General features: G+C 48.4%; 1 long non-coding RNA gene across 1 annotated transcript; it reads right to left on the bottom strand.

Moving 5' to 3' along the window:
- Window positions 1–350: 350 nt before the first annotated feature.
- Window positions 351–7,320, bottom strand: LOC309848205. Its single transcript, XR_014302896.1, has 3 exons — window positions 7,179–7,320; window positions 3,756–4,342; window positions 351–2,713 (listed from the first exon to the last, which is right to left on the bottom strand). It is a non-coding gene; the product is annotated as an uncharacterized lncRNA (long non-coding RNA).
- Window positions 7,321–7,585: the final 265 nt, after the last annotated feature.

Genomic DNA, 7,585 nt, shown 5'->3' on the forward strand with positions numbered 1-7,585 from the left:
CAGATTAAAACACACACACACACCCCAGTGGAAAATACAGATTTAAGAAGAGTTCAGGAGAAAACGTGTGGAGAGCCATCTGCCTCTGGTCAGCTGCTATGCTATGTCACAAAACCTCCTCTGGGGATGGCTGGGACACTGGACAGGCCCTAAGTGGCAGCTGTCACATTCGAGGTACACATTGTACTGAGACGAAAGGACGCTGAGGGCCTCGCAGTCTCGGCTCACGAAGCGGCGTAAGGCCTGTGTCCTGGAGAGGAAAACCTCTCAAGGCGGCCGCCTGGGTGCTCTGCTGCCTCCCAGCTCGAGTGTGATTTCTTTTTTTAAAGATTTTATTTATTTATTTGACAGACAGAGATTACAAGCAGGCAAAGAGGCAGGCAGAGAGGGAGAGAGGAGGAAGCAGGCTTGCCTCCGAGCAGAGAGCCCAATGTGGGGCTTGATCCCAGGACCCTGAGATCATGACCTGAGCCGAAGGCAGAGGCTTTAACCCACTGAGCCACCCAGGTGCCCCTTGAGTGTGACCTTGACTGCACTTCCAAGTGGACCTATCCATCCTATAACCTGTATTCGGAGTCTGCAGGGCTTCCCAGGAAGGCTTTATTAGAGAACGTGGGCAGGAATCATGCCTGGGGCAGCAGGAGAGATGGAAGCAAAGCTTCCTGTGGCTTCCTGTCTGATTCTGTCTGAACTAAATCTCGGGGCAAGTGGGAATGAGGAAGAGGAATGCCTGAGGCCATCCTGGGATTGTCCCTGAGCCTGGGAACAGTTTGCAGCCTGAGGCTCTGGGTCCATGAGTGCCACCGCCGGGGCTGGGTCACTGCAGACAGTCTGGCCATCCCCGTCCTAACCCCAACACGACCGCTGAGAGGTCCCTTCCCTTCTACTTCATGGCAACGGTGTTTCGCTGTTTGACTTTCTCAGCATTATGGGCACTCACAGGAAAGCTCGTCATAAGGAAGGAAAGAGGCCCTCCCTCAGAGTCCCTTGGCAAAGGAGACAGGGGACCAACTTGCCCCTAGCCACAGCTGTGAAGTAGGAGGTTCTGAGGAATAACCAGGCCAAATAAGGTCACAGGCAAAGGACAGACCTTCAGCTTTAGGGGACCGCGGTGAGCTGTGCTTGCATTTCTAGACAACCCCAGGACCATACCCAGTCTCCCTTTGCCATCCGTGGAAGGACCCCCAAACCGGTCATCTTTGCCCTGTGTTGCATGGGTCGGACGCAATAGCACGCATGGGGGTCATCTGCTTTACACGGAGCCCTCTGTCACTGCTCCTTCAGTTGGCGCTCTCTCTCCAGAAAACCACAGAAGGACGTTAGTGGGTTAATTATTTTGGGGGCGGGAAGCTGGTTCTCCTCTTGACAGTGAACAATGCCAGGAGGGAAGAAGTGGGAGATGGAGGGAGACGCAGAGCGGGCAGGGCTGGAGCTCCTCTTCGGACAGAAGCTTCTCGGGACCTTGGAGACTTTACAGTGCATCATAGATAGGGGCACTGCCCTCACAGGGTGCTTTTCAGCCAGGGACTTAGAGTTACTTTGCGAAGGTCTGCTCCTTGAGCTTCCTAGTAAATATAACTGGAGCAATCAGAATGGTCCCAGACAGCACGTGAGCCCGGGAATGCCCTTTACCAGAAGTGACGTCAGACGCATTAAATTTAAAAGCTTCTCCGGTGCCTACGGCTGAGCCCAACACTTGACAGCCTCTCCATATAGATTTGTTTGGTAAATGAATGGCTGAATGCTTGAATGAACTTATTTCTGATGGTTGCTTCAAACCCTTCAGTTTGATCAAACAGATCCCAGTTCACGTAGCCAATCACGGAAAAGACGCTTCAGCCCAGCACAAACAGAACCTACTCGTTATTTTAAACACCTCTCAGAGGAAAAAATGTATTTCGAACGAGAACACCTGGCTGGTCCAATTGTCCTGGAAACTGCTTGGGTTTAAAATGTTCAGATTTGCTATGGCAACTCACACATAGTTTGTATAACATTTCCCGATGATAGTTCATTGAACTAGAAGGAAAAGGACTTACTACACAAATTCAGAAATCAGCCTCATAACCAGTTAACATCAGTAGAAACCAAATATGTTCAAGACTTTCTGAAAGGTCGGTTAAGCCATGTGTAGGTTTACTAGAAGGTTGTTTTCCTACAATGGGAAGTGAGGACCCACCCACACATCTTACTTAATTCTGTTCCTATAAGCCTCTGCTTTGTACAACTTAGACTCAACCCACTTTTTGTTTTCCAGATCTTGCCTAACTACTCATTTCAACTCAACAAGCCTGGGTTGAACAACTGTGCCGGGCGCTCCGGGAGACACGACCATATTTTTTATTGACTCGGGAAAACAAGAAAGTTCATCACCAGCTAAAGTATTGAACAACAGCATGTGAGAGGCCAAGTTCGGACAACAGGCTGGTTGTGAGCACCAGTGGGCCTGCATTTACCCAGTAATCACACAGGACTGGGAGCTCTGCTGGAAGAGGAACCTTCTTGCCCAAACCACACAGATGCCAAGGCATTTATTGAGCGGAAGGATTGCCTAACAGTAGCTATTTAGTGTGATAATGGCGTTTGATAGTTTGGACACAAACACCATTGTCACACTCCACAGCTCTGCTAAGGAAAATCTGTAACTTCACCTCCACACTCCGCCATGGCCACTGGTCACCATCAGGGAACCTTGCCAGCTCCACATAGTGACCTGAGCAGAGAAAAGAGGGATCACGAGTGGGGGGGGGAGCATCTTGAGCAACAGAAAGAGAGAAAAAGGTCAGGCTTCTGTGTCTGGAACAGTTGAGCTAACAAAGCGACCCATTGCCTTGTGTCCGCTGTTACCACCCCACAGAAGGCCTCCCACTGATAGGAAGGAAGCTTCCTATGGAAATGGATGGAAAATCTGTTTGCATCAATTATCTAAGAGCCTTAAGTGAGAAGGAATCCCTAAAGGGAATTGATTTTCGGGAACAAAGACTCCATGAAAAGCTGCATTATAAACTGTAGTAATATCACCAGATCCATGGGTTCCTCCTCAGCTCTGACCTTCCCATCTATCTCAAGCCATTGTCGGTAAATATGGTAAATTCTGCAGTCCAAGAAAATTAAAATGATGTTGCATGGGGATAGCATTTTGATGTGCTGTAATTTACTCTCAGCAATATCTACCGTATACCAAAGTATCCGATGGTGCTCAGATTTTAACTCTTACCCGCCTTGGTCATTTTCCACCAATGTAGAGGGGTGCAGATGAAAGGACATAAAGAAAAGAGGGAAAGAGAGAGAGGGGGGAACGGTTCGGTTTTTTGTTTACAATACTCAATTTCTAGTAAAAGGGAGACTCCTATGAGTAACTCCCTTCGGTTTTCCTGGATTTCCTGTTAAGAATGGTTTCTAACTGATACACGGACTCCTGTCCACCATGGAGAATGGGAGGAAATAAATCATCTTACCTAATCCTTGACTTTCCCCCAAACGCTAGAAAAGGCAAAGGCTGGGGGCCAGTTGGTCTTTTCCCAGGATAACAGAGTTATTAACCTTTGACCAGAACCTTGCTTTGGTCATAGAACTGACTCATTCTTACCAGCTGAATATGCACCCTTCTGCATTTTTCAGTAAAAATAGCTTCTTATTCACATGCAGACCATGAAGTCACCCTCTTGGACCTAGAATGTGCAGCTCTTAGCACATCACAAAACTCTCAGTCTCCATGGGATGGCATGGTGAACCCTGCCTCTTTTCCCCCTTACCTTCTTGACTGGGTTGATTTGCTTATCCTCCTATGAGGCGCCTGACTTCCTTTGGTTCCAGTCTGCGACCCTCACTTGCCCTGACAGGCTGTGGTCATTTGCAAGGCAACAGGAACGGGCCACTTGGCCCATGGGTAGACCAGCTGTCTTCAGAGGAAGCTCTTCACCTGGGCAGTTTTGGTATGACTCACACCAAGTACAAATTCTAGAATTCCAGCTGGCCCCAGTCTGGCCAGCCCTCAGCATCCGGGCACAGCCATGGTGGACACACTCTTGTGCTTCCCCCCAGAGCTAGGCTCATCTGCTTTGTCTTTGCCTGAGGGACTTAGAAACCCCCACTTCGCGGTCACTCATGGGATGTTGCTGACCCATGACAAGAAGATCCAGAAATCTCTTGGCCTCAGTCGGGAAGAATCACTGGGTGGAGAACAATTCACTGGTTAGAAGGGTCCTGCGAGGACATGCTTGGAGAGCCGTCCATCGGGCAAGAGCTTGGGCCCATTCCACCTCTCAGGACGTTAGAGCAGGGCCTGAGGACACCTGCGCTTCTCCCGGTGGGCTCTGCACGCAGGAGGTGTCTTAACGATCTGCCAAAGACAGGAAAGGGAAGAAAGAGAGAAGAGGGAAGAAGAGAAGAGAAAGTTAAGGTGTTTCAGATAAGGCTGACAAAACTCCTGTTTCTATTTATTAAAACCTCTATTTCTTTGGTCCAAGAACTTTATCGCAAGCGAAAAGCCCTTGAATATTAGAAAAGATTTTCTTTTCTACCAATCTGCATGCAGATTTACCTGTAAGGTTGTCCATGGAGCCCCTGTTCATAATAGCAAACATTGCAAACCACCCATATGATAGGAAAAGGGTAATATATTTATAATATAACCTAGTCATTTGAGGTGACTTGGAAAGAGATTCAAGGTATGTGACTGAATGAAGTCATTTACAGAACAGTATACCCAGCATGAGCTCTTTTCTGTGACAAAGCGAATACGCCCGGGGTGAAAACATTAAATGGTAACCTCGTTATCTTTGAGTGGTGGAATTATAGTTTGGTTTTTTCCTCCTTTTGTTTCTCTGCATTTATTAATGTCTGCAATTAATGTAGTACTTTTGTAATGAGAAAAATAATTAGAATTTAAACAATTTTTAAAAATAGTTTCTTTCTTTCTTTCTTTGGTGGATCCCGTAATAAAAATTCCTTCCTGCAAAATGCTCTTCTGAAATTCAGAGGTTAGAGCTTACACTGCTTGCAAAGTGAGGGCTGTGCAGAGAGAGGAGCCTCAGGCTAATTTCCTAGCAAATTATTAGTGAGATACCTTATTATGCAGAACAACAATTTTATGGTCTTATTGCATCTGTCAATAAACATACTGATTGAGAGCCTAGCCTAAAAACCACAATTTTTTAAACGTGGTTATATCGGCCCTCGTTTCTCATTGCTTGTTTGTTTCTGTAGGAGTGGGTAAACTGTCTATTGGCAAAGCAGTTTATAGGAGCAAGTAGAACGTTTTTGGTTTCTTCAAATACCAACCGATAATACGCCACTAATTAAAAAAAAATAGAAGTGGTTAATGCCAGGATCTCCTTGGAGATTATATATATATATATATATATATATATATATATTTTTTTTTTTTTTAATTTCATAGTCATTTCTCATTCTGCAGCTTTAAGAAACATTTTGTTCTAGTATTTTCCAATTTAACAAGTGCACTTAAATAGTACCCATTAACAAAGAACAGAATGTTTATAAGCTGGTTGGGGATTTATTATACCTGTTACTTCCTGTGAGAAAAGTAATGCATCAGGCAAAGATGTGTCGGGTGTTATTCAGGGTAATGGAGCAGAGGCCAGGTCCATTTCCCACGGCTTAGAAAAGACAAGGAACTTCTGTCTTACTTCCTAAAAGAAGTCACCCGCTATGCATTTCTAAATGTCTAGCTATCAAAACTCAATTTCTGTCGAGTGTCCCCATCTCCCTTCCCTCAGCCTCGAATGAATCTCTAGACATTTCCAGTTGCCGTGGTCCATTCTGAATGCTGTTTTCCCACTGAGTCTGTGGGTATGAAGAACAGGCTAGCCTGGGTTTGCTCCCTTTTTTTAATGACATGGGTTTCTTTCCCTAAGTGGGGAGGGAGAGTTCGTGAAGGAGGAAGCCTTTGCAGGCCTAACCTTCTAGCAAATTCTTCAGCCTGTAAGTATTGTGTGTGCTTCACAGCTCCTTGCAAGGTGTTGTAGATTGCAAAGTACAAGGAATATCACAAGACTCCCTATTCTTTCTCTTGTCAGATCTAGGCATGAGCAGCTTGTCTATGCTTTCAGATTTTGTTTTCCAGGGGCTGAGAATGTTCTAGGGCCAGCCCTGAGGACCGAGTGCTTCCACGGTCTGTAAAGTGTCACCTTTCTGCAAATCTAACCTATTAGCATAAAAAATTTTTCTTAAAAAGCAAAAGATAAATGGAAATGCTTTTCTTAATTCCAAATCCACATTTACTGTCATTTCAAACGGATGTGTTAGAGGCATCAATTTGACTCTTTTAAACTGTTACCGTCTAGATGAAGGCAAAGGAAGTCAGTATCATATGCCCGAGTCTTGTCATTTTGAAAGTACATGGAAATTTTAAAATAGAATGTTCTTGTCAACAGGGAGCAAAGGCACATTTCTTTTTTCCATTGAAATCCATCTACAAGGGGAAACATGGAAAGCTCCTTAGGCCTGCAGTTAACTAGCCACGTTATCACCAACCAGGGGTGGGGGCAGATGGGGAAAACTCTCAGGCAGCTTGGGGTCTCAACAGACCCTTCTCACAGAGTCGCTGAGGCTTGGGGAGTCCTGGGAACCAGTTTTATTCCCGCGCAGGTGTCTGACTGCAGGGCTGCGAAGGCAACAAGGCTCCAGAGGAACAACCCCGGGGCTGGCTTTTCAGAAGCATCAGAGGGGGACACAGGGAGCCCTGCGGGGTGCTTGCCCCAACGCATGGGTAAGGCCAGGGATTCCTGGCCACACGAGGCCCCTAATTCCAAATATCCTGCTCATGGGATCTTGTCTGAAGGCCTCGGTGTTACTGTTAAGTCAGACCATGCCTGGACAGGAAGTGGCTCCGGGGCACTCCGAGGGCACCGGTAAAAGTCGGGGCGTCTCTGGGCCCTCCAGTCCTCCCTGGTTCCTCTCCTCCTCTGGGCTGAGAGGAACCTCCACGGAGGTCCCCGGGTTCCTCGGGCTCCCTGAAGAAAGTCATCGCAGCAGGCAAGTTCACACAGGCTGTGGCGAACACTCCCCGTCGTGCAGGCGCCGGGCGGGCTTTCTGGAAACACCTGCGCGGGGGGCGCCCCTGCTCCTCCGAGTCGGCGGCCACCCCTCAAGCACGGCCTGTTTCAGCCCGGGGAGCCGGAGGGGGCGCGGGGCGCGGGGCGCGGGGAGCTTACCTTCCGGTCCGCGCTGGGCCCCGCCGGGTCTGGGGCCTCCTCGGGCCCCGCCGGGCTGCGGGTCTGTGCGGGCTGCACGGGGCGGCCGCGAGCCCTGAGCGGCTGTGGGGTGTAGGCCCTTCCCCTCTCCCTTTATGGGATCCAGGGATTTAAAGTAAACAGTTCTTTCTGTCTCTGATAAGTCACATTAAATGATCGATTCGGAGGCTGGGAGGGCATGACCTTAGCCCCACTAAGCCATCGTCACCTTTGGTCAAGCGCACTAAGCCGGGCGGGGAAGCCCAGCGCCCCCCCTCGGCCGGGTGGCGACCTGCAGGCAGGAGGGGGGCGGCGGGGAAGGCAGGCCGCTGCACCTGCCGGCCGGCCCTTCCCCCACCACCCCTCCTTGGAAACCTGCGTGGTTTCAG

The sequence above is a fragment of the Mustela nivalis genome, assembly GCF_964662115.1.
Source record: "Mustela nivalis genome assembly, chromosome: 14".
Taxonomy (NCBI): Eukaryota; Metazoa; Chordata; class Mammalia; order Carnivora; family Mustelidae; genus Mustela; species Mustela nivalis.